Genomic DNA, 16,473 nt, shown 5'->3' with positions numbered 1-16,473 from the left:
GAGTTTTCTTCCCCATTTTCGGGCAAAGGTGAGTCCATGCCCTTCCATGGCTAGTTTTGATGTTTTCCTTCAAATCGTTCATGTTTTTTATGAGTTTTAACTTGGTTTTGAAGATTTTGAGCAAAGAACGAAGTTTTGAAGCTTGGAGACCCCAGAGCTCGATTTCTCCCATCTCCGAGTTTGGATCGCCTCTCCTCTCGATTTTCAAGAGGTAAGAGTAGATCCTACCCTTCTTTTATGTTTTTAGTAAGTTTTGAGGGGTTTGAAAGGTGTTGGATGCATGATTAGGTTAGTTGTAAAATGTTAGGGTTTATGTGAGTTTAAGTATGAAATGCATGTTAAATGTGTTGCTATGTGATGTTTGTTGGGGTACAGGATAGTTTGAGACCCCTATATGCTTGTGTACATGTTTATGCATGTTTGGGAGTGTTGTGCTTGAGTTTGGAAGGTTTGGGAGGCAAAATGTGCATGAGAGGCTTGAGTTCTCCCATTCTGGAAGAACTTAAGTTCGGTTGCCAAAGCCATGTTCGGCCGCCGAACCTGCCTGGGGAGGCAGTTCTGGCTGCCGAACCCTGCCCCCTAAAGTTTGGACTTTCGGTTCTGGAAGGGAGTTTTGGCCGCCGAACCTGCCCCCGAAGGTTGGCGAGTTTTGGCTCTGGAACCACTTTCGGCCGTCGAACCTGCCGCCGAAAGTGCCCTGTCCAGCCTTCCTTTGCATGTTTTCTATGATTATTTTAAGGTGTTTTAGGGGGGGTTTTTGGGGAGTTGTTTAGAGTCATGATAGTATATGTTTGGTCCCTCATTTGAGTCCACCTGTGTAGGTTCGGACCCGAGGAACCGAGGACCCCAGCAGTGAGATAGCTGCTTCAGAGTCTGTTCAGAGTCAGCCTGAGGTGAGTAGAATGGATCTTTATGTTTCAAAGCAAATAAATTTCAAGCATGTTCATGCATCACGAATGCCATGATATATACTAGGTTGTTTGCATTAGAAATCACGAATATGTTGCATTGCATATTATGATGTTGTTGTGGATGGATGTTGGATGACCCATTAGTCCTCGATATGATATGATGACGATGATACGGTACGGAAGTCCAGTGAGGCCCATTCTACGCCCCTGGCATAGAGTAAGAGAAAGACTAGTGAGGCCCATTCTACGCCCCTGGCACATTGGAATGTTTTGTTATGTTATGTTAAGAGAAAGACCAGTGAGGCCCATTCTACGCCCCTAGCACCATTGGAATGTGTAGAGGGCTATTGGTGACAAGTCCATCCTTGATGTGAATTGTTTGTGATGTGATGCATTTCATGAAAGCATGAATTTTAATATACTATTTTATTATTCTGCTCACTAGGCTCTAGTAGCTCACCCCTTTCCCTTAACCCCCAAGCTTGCAGGTTCAGGATAGACCAGGAGGTCAGCAAGAGTAAAGGCATAATGTATGTAATAGTTAGCTATGGACATGATGTAACGCCCCGGAAATCCGGACCGCTACCGGCGCTAGGATCCGGGTCGACTTAAGGCCGCCGGGACTCGTAGCAAGCCTGACATATAACCTGTAAACCTGTATAATCCCGTACATGATCAACAACATGCATCAAAATTAAAACTTTTCCTCATACATACTGTCATCAACTAACTCAACCTGTACATACTCTGATCATATACATAACATAGTCCCTCTGTGGGATCTCATCATGCCTTAAAGGCAAAACAGCCTGTGTTGAGTTAGTTTACATAAACATCATAACATAAGATCATGTATAGACAAAAGGGATTAACAATACATTATGGTCAAGCACAACTCTATCCTCAATAACCTCATTACATAACATTCTGAATATTTTTACATTACATCATAGTACAATCGTCATGTCCACAATCTAACTATTACAACATAAGACATACTTCAAAACTCTGGCTAACCTTCTGATCTACCCTGTACCTGCACATCTGGGGTTAGGGGAGAGGGGTGAGCTACAAAGCCCAGTGAGCAGAATAGTATAAAACAATATATTAAAATTTCATGCTTTCATGGAATGCAACACATCACAACAAATCACATCTCGGATGGTATTGTCACCTATAGTCCTCTACATAGGTTCAACTGTGCCGGGACGTAGAATGGGTCAACCGGTCTTTCCCTTATCATAACATATCATATGGACCAACTGTGCCAGGGACGTAGAATGGGTACAACCTGGACTTTCTCTTACATCGTGCCAGGGACGTAGAATGGGTACAACCTGGACTTCCATACCATAACATGCCATAACATCAATCATATCATATGAGGACTAAAGGGTCATCCAATAACCAATCCACATCAACATTAACATCATAAATGCAATGCAACATATTCGTGAATACTAATGCAAGCAACCTATTATATCTCATGGCATTCATGATGCATGGATCATGCTCAAAATTCATATTTCATTTATCTAAAACTTAAGGTTTATTCCACTCACCTCTGGCTAGCTCTGACAAACTCTGTAGCAGCTGGCTCACTGCTGGGGTCCTCGGTTCCTCGGGTCCGAACCTACACAGGTGGACTCCAATGAGGGACCAAACATACATAAACATAGCTCTAATATACTCCCCAAAAACCCCCTAAAACATCATGAAACAATCACATAACAACATGCAAGAAATGGCTGGACAGGGCACTTTCGGCGGCAGGTTCGGCGGCCGAAAGTCCCTCCAGAGCCGAAAGTCAGGCAGGTTCGACGGCACCTTCGGCGGCCGAAACTCCCAGACAGAGACGAAACTCATGCATGTTCGGCGGCACCTTCGGCGGCCGAAAGTCCCAGACAGAGACGAAAGTCTCCCTTCGGGGGCAACTTCGGCAGCCGAAAGGCCTGCCTCACCAGCCATGTTCGGCGGCCGAAAGTGCCTTCGGCTGCCGAACCTAGTTTCTGCCGAAGGGCAGAAACTTGGCTCCCAAATGCATTTTCGCCTCCAAACTCACCAATCATGCATATACCTCAGTTAAAACATGCATACAAGTTCCTAGGGGCCTCAAAACATCAAATACCCCAACTACAACACTTCAAACACACAAAAACAACATACATTGTCCAAGACATCAAGATTAACCCATAACTCCACATATAACCTAACATGCATTTCTACCCATCGATCTAGCATAAAACTTATTGAAAACACATAAGGAGCTTAAGATCGGCTCTTACCTCTTGAAGATCGAGAGGGAGACGACCTAAACTTGGAGATCCAAGAAGATGAGCTCCTGAGTTCCCAAAGCTCCAAAACTTGTTTCAAAAGTTCAAAACCTTCAATGCAAGCTTAAAACTCAAGAAAAATGGTGGGGATTTGGAGGAAGAACACTAGGTTTGCAAAGGGAAAGTCGGAAGCTTGCGGTGGCCGAAAATGGGAGAAAGCTCGCCCATTTCGGCTAAGTGCCCCTTATATAGTGGCTGGCCAGACCACGTTCGGGGGCCGAATGTGCCTCCGCATCCATGCAAATGTTCGGCGGCCGAACTTGACTTTCGGCGGCCGAACCTGAACTTCCCTAACTCATGCTTTCGGGGGCCTAACGTGCCTCCAAAACGCATGCATGTTCGGCGGCCGAACTTGACTTTCGGCGGCCGAACCTGGGTTTTCCTCCAATGCTATTTTTATGCAAAAACTCATTTAGTTTCATACTTAAAACCATTAAAACATGAAAACATTTTTATAAAACATGATTCTACCCTTCTAGAGGTCTCCGACATCCGAGATTCCACCGGACGGTAGGAATTCCGATACCGGAGTCTAGCCGGGTATTACATTCTCCCCCCCTTAAGAACATTCGTCCCCGAATGTTCCTCAACTAGCACATGCATAGCAAACAACACAACATATATAAGCACATAAACACATAGGGATCTAACCTTAAAAGAGATGAGGGTATTGCTGGAGCATGGACTCCCGTGTCTCCCAAGTGCATTCCTCCAAATTGTGGTGGTTCCACAGGACTTTCACCATCGGGATTTCCTTGTTTCTTAACTTTCTAATCTGGGTGTCTATGATCCGCACTGGCTGTTCAACATAGGTGAGATCCTCTTGGACCTCCACATCAGGCTCACTAAGAACCTTGCTCGGATCTAACACAAACTTCCTCAACATTGAAACATGGAAAACCGGATGGATTCTCGCCATTGAAGCAGGTAAATCCAGCTTGTACGACACATTCCCAATCTTTTGCAAGATTTCAAAGGGTCCGATGTATCGTGGGGCTAGTTTACCTTTCTTCCCGAAGCGAACCACTCCCTTCATTGGAGACACCTTGAGCAATACCAGATCCCCCTCCTGAAACTCTAACTGTCTTCTGCGGACGTCTGCATAGCTCTTCTGTCTGCTTGCAGCAGTCTTGATTCTTTCTCTGATTATGGGTACCACCCTGCTGGTGATCTCTACTAACTCAGGCCCTGCCAAGGCCTTTTCTCCAACTTCCTCCCAGCAAACAGGTGATATGCACTTCCTTCCATACAAAGCTTCATATGGAGCCATCCCGATGCTAGCATGATGGCTGTTATTGTAGGCAAACTCCACCAAAGGTAGATGCTGCCTCCAAGAACCGCCAAAGTCCAGCACACACATTCTGAGCATATCCTCGATAGTCTGGATGGTCCTTTCTGACTGTCCATCAGTCTGGGGGTGGAAGGCAGTACTGAAATCCAACCTAGTACCCATGGCATTCTGCAGACTCCGCCAAAACCTGGAGGTGAACTGGGGCCCTCTATCTGACACTATCGAAACAGGAACCCCATGCAACCTGACGATCTCATCCACATATACCTGCGCCAACTTGTCCACAGAGTAGCCACTCCTGACAGGGATGAAGTGAGCAGATTTGGTGAGTCTGTCCACAATCACCCATATGGAGTCCAATCTGTTGGACGTCGCCGGTAACCCCACTACGAAGTCCATAGCTATATTCTCCCATTTCCACTCTGGAATAGGTAGCGGGTTAAGCATTCCAGCCGGCTTCTGATGTTCCAGCTTCACCCTCTGACACACTTCGCAGGCGGACACAAACTGTGCCACTTCTTTCTTCATCGCTGGCCACCAATAAACTTTCTTCAAATCTTGATACATCTTGGTGGCTCCGGGGTGAATGCTGTATCTCGCATTATGAGCTTCTCTCATAATGTCTCCTTTTAGCCCAATGTCATCTGGTACACATAGTCTGCTCCCATAGCGGAGGATTCCCTTGCTGTCGAATCTGAACTCACTATCATTGCCTGACTGAACAGTCCTGGCAATCTTTACTAACTCCGGGTCCTCATGCTGTTTCTGAGCCATCTGCTCTAGAAACACGGGTGCCACTCTCATCTGGGCCACCAAGGCACCTGTACCAGATAACTCCATCTGTAGACCTTCCTCAATAAGCTTATAGAACTCCTTCACCACTGGCCTCCTCTCTGCCGATATGTGGGATAAACTACCGAGTGATTTCCGGCTTAAGGCGTCTGCCACAACATTCGCCTTACCCGGATGGTACTGAATCTTGCAATCATAGTCACTCAGCAGCTCCACCCATCTCCTCTGTCTCAAATTCAAATCCCTCTGACTCAAGATATACTGCAGGCTCTTATGATCTGTAAAGATCTCACATTTCACCCCATAGAGGTAATGCCTCCACATCTTGAGTGCAAAGATTACCGCTGCCATCTCAAGGTCGTGTGTGGGGTAATTCAACTCATGCTTCTTCAGCTGCCTAGAAGCATAAGCAATCACCTTCTCATTCTGCATCAGTACACAACCCAGTCCCACACGGGACGCGTCATAAAAGACTGTAAAGTCCTCTCCACTAGATGGCAGAGTTAAAACTGGTGCTGAAGTCAACCTCTTCTTAAGCTCTTCAAAGCTCTCTTCGCACTGGTCGGTCCACCCAAACCTCTGATTCTTCCTAATTAACCTGGTCAGAGGAGCTGCTATCTTAGAGAAGTCCTGAACGAACCTCCTGTAGTAACCTGCTAAACCCAAGAAACTTCTAATCTCTGTCACTGATGTGGGTCTAGGCCAGTTAGCCACAGTTTCTGTCTTCTTGGGGTCCACCTCAATCCCATTCTCTGACACTACATGCCCCAAGAACGAAATGCTCCTCAGCCAGAACTCACATTTTGAGAACTTGGCATATAAGCCATGCTCCCTTAAGGTCTGCAAGACCAACCGCAGATGATGGGCATGCTCCTCTGCATTCCTGGAATACACTAAGATATCATCTATAAAGACAATAACAAAGTGATCCAGGTATTGATTAAACACTCTGTTCATGAGATCCATGAATGCTGCAGGGGCGTTGGTTAACCCGAACGACATTACAAGGAACTCAAAATGCCCATATCTGGTCCTGAAGGCTGTCTTCGGCACATCCTCATCCCTTATCCTTAGCTGATGGTACCCCGATCTTAGATCTATTTTGGAGAAACAACCTGCTCCGGCTAGCTGGTCGAATAGATCATCGATCCTTGGCAATGGGTACCTATTCTTGGTAGTGACTTTGTTCAACTGCCTGTAGTCGATACAAAGTCTAAGGGATCCATCCTTCTTCCTCACAAACAAGATCGGAGCACCCCAAGGTGAGGTACTCTGTCGGATGAAACCCTTTTCTACCAGCTCTTGCAATTGCTCTTTTAACTCCTTTAACTCTGCTGGGGCCATCCTGTAGGGAGGGATAGAGATCGGTCTAGCTCCAGGTACCAACTCTATCTCGAACTCTACCTCCCTAGCAGGTGGTAAACCTGGAAGCTCATCAGGAAAGACATCCTGAAACTCTCTGACAACTGGCACCGAGGCCGGCTCCCTGACCTGATTGTCTAGCTCTCTCACATGAGCTAAGTACCCCTGACATCCCTTCCTAAGCAACCTACGAGCCTGAAGAGCTGATATCAGACCTCTAGGTGTACCCCTCTTGTCTCCTCTGAAGACGACCTCTGACCCGTCCTGATCTCTGAACTTGACTACCTTGTCCCTGCAGTCCAAGGTAGCACCATGGGTAGATAGCCAATCCATCCCTAGAATGACGTCAAAGTCTGTCAAATCTAGAACCACAAGGTCGGCGGAGAGGCATCTTCCCTCAACAAAAACTGGACTGTACTGGCAGACTGACACTGCCACTGACGGGTCACATTTGGGTCCACTGACCCATAGGGGGCACTCTAACCCAGAGACTATCAGACCTAACCTCTCAACGGCTCTCGGAGCAATAAATGAATGAGATGCACCCGGGTCCATTAATGCATACACATCAGAACACCCAATGACGAGATTACCTGACACCACGGTGTTGGATGTGTTAGCCTCCTGCTGTGTCATGGTGAAGATCCTGGCTGGAGCTGATGGACCTTCACCTCGGGAACCAGAAGAAGAGGCTGCCCCTCTCCCTCTACCTCTGCCACTGCCCTGAGTTGTGGCTGGAACTGCTGGCTGTGCCACACTACCAGAAGCTGTCTGCTGGGGCTGGCCCATAAAAGGTGCTCTAGGACAATCCCGAGCCATGTGTCCCTCCTGTCCACATCTGAAACATGTGTTAGTCCCAGCTCGACACACTCCCCTGTGCGGTCTTCCACATCTCTGACATTCTGTACCATCTGAGCCTGAGCTCGAGCCACCGCCGAATCCCAAACCGGATTTCAACTTGTTCCAAAACTTATTCTTCTTCGACTTCCTGGTGGTGTTATCCCACCTCTTCTTGCCTGAACTCTGAGAAGAGAACCCTGGTCCTCCTCTGCCTGGGGTCTTAACCCCTGAAGACTGGGTCACTGACTGCTTCACTGACCCCTCAACTATAGCACTTGCCTCCATTCTTCGAGCCATATCCACCACAGTGTGGAAACTTTCTCTCTCAGCTGACTGAACCAACGAGGAGTACCTGGAATGCAGCTTCATAACATATTTCTTAGCTTTTTTTTCGTATCTGAATCTAGAGCTTGCCCTGAAAAAGGCAATAGCTCCAAGAATTTATCCGTGAACTCCTCTACACTCATATGCTCTGACTGCCTCAGTTGCTCAAACTCAATCATCTTCAGTTCTCTAGAACTGTCTGGAAAAGCCCATCCAGCGAACTCATTCGCAAATTCCTCCCATGTCATACCGTCTAGTCTCGGGTCCACATAACACTTGAACCATTCCCGTGCCTTCTTGCACTTTAAAGTGAACCCTGCCATCTGAATGGCCCTACTGTCACTTGCCCCTAGCTCATCAGTTATCGTCTTCACCACTCTCAGATACTCAAAGGGGTCATCCCCTGACTTGTATTTGGGAGCATCTAACTTGAGGTAGTCTGTCATCTTTACCTTGCTCCCATCAACTGAGCTAGGTCTAGGAGGTTGAGTAACTGGGGCTGCTGGTTCTGTAGGTGGTGGAGGTGGAGGTGCAGCATTCCCCGAGGTGGGGTTTGCCGGGTTTGGATAGAAGGGTGAGGGTGGATAAGCTGGGTACTGTGTGTAGGGTGGATAGAAAGGTGGATAAGGCATGTAGGTAGGGTAGGGGTGAAAGCTGGAGTAATCCGATGTACCTCCCATCGGATACCCTGAACCCTGTGGGAAGGGTGGATAATGGGGTGGAAAACCAAACCCCGAGGCCTGAACGCCTCCCTGAGACTCCCCTGTCCCTTCTTCCTCCATGCTCACATCCAGGTTCCCATCCCTCCTCTGATCCTCTTCCATAACCTCCCTCACATCTGAAGAACTTCCTCCTCTATCAGTCCCCCTTCTGCTAGCATCAAAAGACCTTCTAGGGTCCCTTGACACTCTTTCTCTGTTGGCTCTACAAGACATTGCCCTAGGCAATGTAGGAGGACGGGCGCTCGTGCCCTCATCCTCAGGTGGCACTCCAGTCAACCGTGCAGATCGACGAGTTCCTCTCATCCTGTTTTCTGAAAACAGTACACAACATACAAACATTAGCATCATATGGTTCATGTGAGCACACATGAACCTTCATCACATACATCACATAGCATATCATATCATTAATGCACATGCACAAAATCATGGCATTTCACATCATTATACAAGACAGGACTCAACATCCTATCCTAGTGGACATGACCTTCCTATTGTGCTTGACCTTCTAGAACATCTATGAGCCCGACACTCTAGGTCCGATCCTATGAACCTAGGGCTCTGATACCATTCTGTAACGCCCCGGAAATCCGGACCGCTACCGGCGCTAGGATCCGGGTCGACTTAAGGCCGCCGGGACCCGTAGCAAGCCTGACATATAACCTGTAAACCTGTATAATCCCGTACATGATCAACAACATGCATCAAAATTAAAACTTTTCCTCATACATACTGTCATCAACTAACTCAACCTGTACATACTCTGATCATATACATAACATAGTCCCTCTGTGGGATCTCATCATGCCTTAAAGGCAAAACAGCCTGTGTTGAGTTAGTTTACATAAACATCATAACATAAGATCATGTATAGACAAAAGGGATTAACAATACATTATGGTCAAGCACAACTCTATCCTCAATAACCTCATTACATAACATTCTGAATATTTTTACATTACATCATAGTACAATCGTCATGTCCACAATCTAACTATTACAACATAAGACATACTTCAAAACTCTGACTAACCTTCTGATCTACCCTGTACCTGCACATCTGGGGTTAGGGGAGAGGGGTGAGCTACAAAGCCCAGTGAGCAGAATAGTATAAAACAATATATTAAAATTTCATGCTTTCATGGAATGCAACACATCACAACAAATCACATCTCGGATGGTATTGTCACCTATAGTCCTCTACATAGGTCCAACTGTGCCGGGACGTAGAATGGGTCAACCGGTCTTTCCCTTATCATAACATATCATATGGACCAACTGTGCCAGGGACGTAGAATGGGTACAACCTGGACTTTCTCTTACATCGTGCCAGGGACGTAGAATGGGTACAACCTGGACTTCCATACCATAACATGCCATAACATCAATCATATCATATGAGGACTAAAGGGTCATCCAATAACCAATCCACATCAACATTAACATCATAAATGCAATGCAACATATTCGTGAATACTAATGCAAGCAACCTATTATATCTCATGGCATTCATGATGCATGGATCATGCTCAAAATTCATATTTCATTTATCTAAAACTTAAGGTTTATTCCACTCACCTCTGGCTAGCTCTGACAAACTCTGTAGCAGCTGGCTCACTGCTGGGGTCCTCGGTTCCTCGGGTCTGAACCTACATAGGTGGACTCCAATGAGGGACCAAACATACATAAACATAGCTCTAATATACTCCCCAAAAACCCCCTAAAACATCATGAAACAATCACATAACAACATGCAAGAAATGGCTGGACAGGGCACTTTCGGCGGCAGGTTCGGCGGCCGAAAGTCCCTCCAGAGCCGAAAGTCAGGCAGGTTCGGCGGCACCTTCGGCGGCCGAAACTCCCAGACAGAGACGAAACTCATGCATGTTCGGCGGCACCTTCGGCGGCCGAAAGTCCCAGACAGAGACGAAAGTCTCCCTTCGGGGGCAACTTCGGCAGCCGAAAGGCCTGCCTCACCAGCCATGTTCGGCGGCCGAAAGTGCCTTCGGCTGCCGAACCTGGTTTCTGCCGAAGGGCAGAAACTTGGCTCCCAAATGCATTTTCGCCTCCAAACTCACCAATCATGCATATACCTCAGTTAAAACATGCATACAAGTTCCTAGGGGCCTCAAAACATCAAATACCCCAACTACAACACTTCAAACACACAAAAACAACATACATTGTCCAAGACATCAAGATTAACCCATAACTCCACATATAACCTAACATGCATTTCTACCCATCGATCTAGCATAAAACTTATTGAAAACACATAAGGAGCTTAAGATCGGCTCTTACCTCTTGAAGATCGAGAGGGAGACGACCTAAACTTGGAGATCCAAGAAGATGAGCTCCTGAGTTCCCAAAGCTCCAAAACTTGTTTCAAAAGTTCAAAACCTTCAATGCAAGCTTAAAACTCAAGAAAAATGGTGGGGATTTGGAGGAAGAACACTAGGTTTGCAAAGGGAAAGTCGGAAGCTTGCGGTGGCCGAAAATGGGAGAAAGCTCGCCCATTTCGGCTAAGTGCCCCTTATATAGTGGCTGGCCAGACCACGTTCGGGGGCCGAATGTGCCTCCGCATCCATGCAAATGTTCGGCGGCCGAACTTGACTTTCGGCGGCCGAACCTGGGTTTTCCTCCAATGCTATTTTTATGCAAAAACTCATTTAGTTTCATACTTAAAACCATTAAAACATGAAAACATTTTTATAAAACATGATTCTACCCTTCTAGAGGTCTCCGACATCCGAGATTCCACCGGACGGTAGGAATTCCGATGCCGGAGTCTAGCCGGGTATTACACATGAAAGATAATGTAATGTAATGTAAGATATTGTATAGAATTGTATTGAGAATTAGTATTATGCTTGACCCTAGAGTTTATGTGTAATACCCGGCTAGGCTCTGGTATCGGAATTCCTACCGTCCGGCGGAATCTCGGATGTCGGAGACCTCTAGAAGGATAGAAACATGTTTTCATAAAATGTTTTAATGTATTTGATGTTTTTAAGTTGAAAGGAAATGAGTTTTGTATGAGAACAACCTTGGAGGAAAACCCAGGTTCGGCCGCCGAACCTCAAGTTCGGCCGCCGAACATGTATGCATTTCGGGTGTGCCTTAGGCCCCCGAAGGCATAAGTGAGGGAAGTCCAGGTTCGGCCGCCGAACCTCAAGTTCGGCCGCCGAACATGGCATGCTTGTGGAGGCACATTCGGCCCCCGAACGTGGCCTGGCCAGCCACTATAAAAGGGTCCCTTAGCCGAAAACGGGCGAGCTTTTCTCCCCATTGTCGGCCAAGGTGAGCTCTCCGCCGTTCCTCACGAATCTTGAGTTCTTCCTTCAATTTTTCAAGATTTTCACAAGTTTTTGCTTTGTTTTGAAGATTTCCATGTTTTGAGCAAGTTTTGAGCTTGGAGACCCAAGGAAGTTGGAAATCTCCCATCTCCAAGTTTAGGTCGTCTCTCTCTCGATCTTCAAGAGGTAAGAGCCGATCTTAAGCTCATTGCATGTTTTAAGTAAGCTTTGAGTAGTTTTATGGGGTAAAAATGCATGTTAGGCTATGTTGGAGTAAAGTGTTCATGTTGTGTTTTTGAACAATGTGGCTTGCAAATGCATGTTTGATGTGTTGTAGATGGGGTTTTAGATAGTTGATGCCCCTAGGAGCTTGTATGCTTGTGTATGTGTGTTGTAGAATAGATTTATGCATGTTTGGATGGAATGGGAGGCGTGTATGCATAGAAGAGCTGAGTTTCTGCCCTTTGGGAGAAACTAGGTTCGGCAGCCGAAAGGACTTTCGGCCGCCGAACCCTCTTGTGGAGGCAGCATTCGGCTGCCGAAGCTTGCCCCCGAAAGAGGACTTTCGCCTCTGTCTGGGAGTTTCGGCCGCCGAAAGTGCCGCCGAACATGCATGAGTTTCGTCTCTGTCTGGGAGTTTCGGTCGCCGAAGGTGCCGCCGAACCTGCCTGACTTTCGGCTCTGGAGAGACTTTTGGCCGCCGAACCTGCCGCCGAAAGTGCCCTGTCCAGCCTTCTTTTGCATGTTTTTCTATGATTGTTTCATGATGTTCTAGGGGGTTTTTGGGGAGTAGTTTAGAGTTATGTTCATGTATGTTTGGTCCCTCATTTGAGTCCACCTGTGTAGGTTCGGACCCAAGGAACCGAGGACCCCAGCAGTGAGTTCAGCTGCTTCTGAGTCAGTAGAGCTTCAGTCAGAGGTGAGTGGAATAACTCTTATGCTTTTAAATAAATAAACCAGTTCTAGCATGATTCATGCATCACGGATGCCATGTGATATTTTAGGTTGTTTGCATTAGAAATCACGAATATGTTGCACTGCATAATATGTTGTTGATGTGGATGAATATTGAATGATCCATTAGCCCTCATATGTTATGTCGTGATGATATGATATGGAAGTCCAGGTGTGGCCTGCACTACGCCCCTGGCACTATGTAAGAGAAAGACCGGGTGTGGCCTGCACTACGCCCCCGGCACCATTGGTTATGTATGTTATGTTATGTATAAGAGAAAGACCAGGTGTGGCCTGCACTACGCCCCTGGCATGATTGGATTATGTAGAGGGCTAAATGGTGACAAGTTCATCCTTGATATGATTAGTTGTGATGTGATGCATTTCATGATAGCATGTGTTTTAAATGCTTTATTATTCTGCTCACTGGGCTCTAGTAGCTCACCCCTCTCCCAAATTCCCCAGGTTTGCAGGTACAGGGTAGACCAGGAGGTCAGCAGGAGTATTGAAGTCATTTGTATGTAATAGATAGAATGTGGACATGATAAAATGTAAAGTTATGAGTATTTATGTAATGTAATGATAATGAGGATTAGAGGTTGTGCTTGACCTATGTTTAAGGTATCCCTTTTAATGCATGATCCTAGATCTTTTATGATGTTTATGTAAACCAACTCAACTTATGTTGTATTTGCCTTTGGGGCATTAGTGAGATCCCACAGAGGGGTCGATGTTTATGATCATGTCTATGTTCAGCACATGTACAGGTTGAGTTTGGTGTTTGAATGAACAAAAAGTTTTAATTTTTATGTATGTTGTTGATCATGTATGGGATTGAATAAGTTTACAGGTTGTATGTCAGGGTTGCTACGGGTCCCGGCGGCCTTAAGCCGACCTGGATTCTAACGCCGGTAGCGGTCCGATTTTCGGGTCATTACATTATGGTTAATCCCTTTTGTTACATGATCTTTATGTAATGTTTTAATGAATGTGTTGAAAACCAAGCTTGATGTATGTAATGTTGACCCAACTAGAGCATTTGATGATGGCTCTAGTGTGGAGTTTTATGTATTCAGTTTCAGTGCATGCACAGGTCAAGCTTGGTAGAATGGAAAGTTTAAAGTTTTTATGAAAATGTATGATCATGTATGGGATTTAACAGGTATGACAGGTTGTATGCTAGGCTTGCTACGAGTCCCGGCGACCTTAAGTCCATCTTGATCCTAGCGCCAGTAGCGGTCCGATTTCGGATCGTTACACCATCGTTCCTTGTTACTGAAGAACATACCATGTGAAAATACCTTATTAATTTATCATTAATAAAACTTTCTCAGATTACAGATATTCCAGGAATGGGGAATGACTTGACCGTTTAACTTGGCCAGCTTATATGACTCTGGGTGAATAATCTTAAAGACCCTGGATGGTCTTTTCCAATTCTCGACTAACTTATTAGACCCGGCGTTGCCACCCGTTACATGTGTTCTTTTATGGACTAGATCCCTTACATTGAAGCTGTGTGGTCTAACCTTACTGTTGAACATTCTGGAAATCTTATTTCTGTAAATTGCAATTCTGATGGTGGTCTTTTCTCACAGAATTTCTGCTCGGTCCAAATTGAAATGCATTTCTTCAGGATTTTCTGATATCTCAAATATTGTGTCCTGAAGCTGCCTACTTTGATTTCCACGGGAATGACTGTCTCGACCCCATATACAAGAGAAAAGGACATTTCTCCTGTACCTGTCCTGGGGGTGGTTCTGTATGCCCATAGTATGTGAGTAACTCTTCGGGCCAATTGCCCTTAGTTTGGTCGAGTCTTTTCTTTAGACCCTATAGGATGGTCTTGTTAGTCACCTCAGTCATACCATTGGTCTGGGGGTGATAGGCTGAGCTGAATTTTAAGTAAATTTTCCATTTCTTACAGAAGTCTTGAACTTGGAGCTTGCAAACTAAGTTCCATTGTCGGTGATTACTATATTTGGTATTCCGAATTGAGTGTGTAATACCCGGCTAGACTCCGGTATCGGAATTCCTACCGTCCGGTGGAATCTCGGGTGTCGGAGACCTCTAGAAGGGTAAAACCATGTTTTCATAAAATGTTTTAATGTGTTTTATGGTTTTAAGCAAGATGGAAATGAGTTTTTGCATGAAAACAACCTTGGAGGAAAACCCAGGTTCGGCCGCCGAAACCCAAGTTCGGCCGCCGAACATGCTTGCACTTCGGGAGAGCCTTAGGCCCCCAAAGGCATAAGTGAGGGAAGTCCAGGTTCGGCCGCCGAACTTGCATGTGTTGCAGAGGCACGTTCGGCTCCCGAATGTGGCCTGGCCAGTCACTATAAAGGAGTCCTTTAGCCGAAATGGGCGAGCTTTCTCCCCATTTTCGGCCAAGGTGAGCCCTTCCGCCATTCCTCACCAATCTTGAGTTTCTTCCTTCAGATCTTTCAAGATTTTCATGAGTTTCCACTTTGTTTTGAAGTTTTTGAGCATTTGAACGAGTTTTGGAGCTTGGAGGTTCAAGGAGCTCTCTCTCTCCCATCTCCGAGTTTAGGTCGTCTCTCTCTTGATCTTCAAGAGGTAAGAGCCAATCTTAAGCTCATTGCATGTTTTAAGTAAGTTTTAAGTTGATTCTTGAAGTAGAAATGCATGTGTAGGGTTGTATGAGTTTATGGGTTTACTGTGCATGTGTGGACAATGTGGCTTGGATGTGGATGCTTGATGTGTTGTAGATGGGGTTTAAGTTAGTTGAAGCCCATAGGAACTTGTATGCTTGAGTATGCTTGTTGTAGAATAGGAAAAATGCATGTTTGGAAGGTTTGGGAGGCATTTGTGCATGAGGAGCCGAAGTTTCTGCCCTTCGGCAGAAACCAGGTTCGGCAGCCGAAGGACTTTCGGCCGCCGAACATGGCTGGGAGGCAAGCCTTTCGTCTGCCGAAGCCTGCCCCCGAAAGAGGACTTTCGTCTCTGTCTGGGAGTTTCGGCCGCCGAAGGTACCGCCGAACATGCATGAGTTTCGCCTCTGTCTGGGAGTTTCGGCCGCCGAACCTGCCTGACTTTCGGCTCTGGAGGGACTTTCAGCCGCCGAAGGTGCCGCCGAAAGTGCCCTGTGCAGTCCTCCTTTGCATGTTTTTCCATGATGTTTTGAGGTGTTTTAAGGGAGTTTTTGGTTAGTATTTTAGAGTCATGTTCTAGTATGTTTGGTCCCTCATTTGAGTCCACCTGTGTAGGTTCAGACCCGAGGAACCGAGGACCCCAGCAGTGAGTTCAGCTGCTTCGGTGTTGTCAGAGTCAGCCAGAGGTGAGTGGAACTAAACTTAATCTTTTAAATTGAAAAATTGAATGTTTATCATGTTTCATGCATCATGATTATGCAATAGGATGATTGCATTAGAATTCATGAATATGTTGCATTGCATTCTTTATTGTTGATGTGGGTGAATGTTGGATGACCCAATTAGTCCCTGACAGGAAGACCAGGACCCCATTCTACGGCCTGGCACAGAAATAAAAGACCAGGACCCCATTCTACGGCCTGGCACGGATATGGGACTCAAAGACCAGAAGCCCAGAGGAGGCCCTGGGGAAATGGTAAGTAATGTATGATATGACAGGAAGACCAGGACCCCATGCTACGGCCTGGCACAAATG

The sequence above is a fragment of the Manihot esculenta genome, chromosome 9 (assembly GCF_001659605.2).
Source record: "Manihot esculenta cultivar AM560-2 chromosome 9, M.esculenta_v8, whole genome shotgun sequence".
In the NCBI taxonomy this organism is placed as follows: Eukaryota; Viridiplantae; Streptophyta; class Magnoliopsida; order Malpighiales; family Euphorbiaceae; genus Manihot; species Manihot esculenta.
The sequence above is the reverse complement of the archived record's forward strand: the minus strand, read 5'-3'. Positions refer to the sequence as shown.